Consider the following 340-nt stretch of genomic DNA (forward strand, 5'->3'; position numbering starts at 1 on the left):
CTGTTTGTTTTTGTGTCGAGTTATAATAAAAACAATTTAACATTAAACAAAATATTTAATGAATGTCTTCTTTAGAGCACATGCTTATTACAATCTTACAAGAAGAGATGTCACAAAGATTTTGAAGATTCGGTCTGCTAGCCTCCGTCAGATGCTGGTCAGCAAATCGACGCTTTGAAGTCACTGTCACTTTCTTCATGTAAAAGTATATTGCATATATATATATATATATTTACGTATGTAGATAAATACATACACTTATACATGCATAGAAACATACTCACACACACACACACACACACACACACACACACACACACACACACACACACACACACAC

Source organism: Octopus bimaculoides, chromosome 17, assembly GCF_001194135.2.
Source record: "Octopus bimaculoides isolate UCB-OBI-ISO-001 chromosome 17, ASM119413v2, whole genome shotgun sequence".
Classification (NCBI taxonomy): domain Eukaryota; kingdom Metazoa; phylum Mollusca; class Cephalopoda; order Octopoda; family Octopodidae; genus Octopus; species Octopus bimaculoides.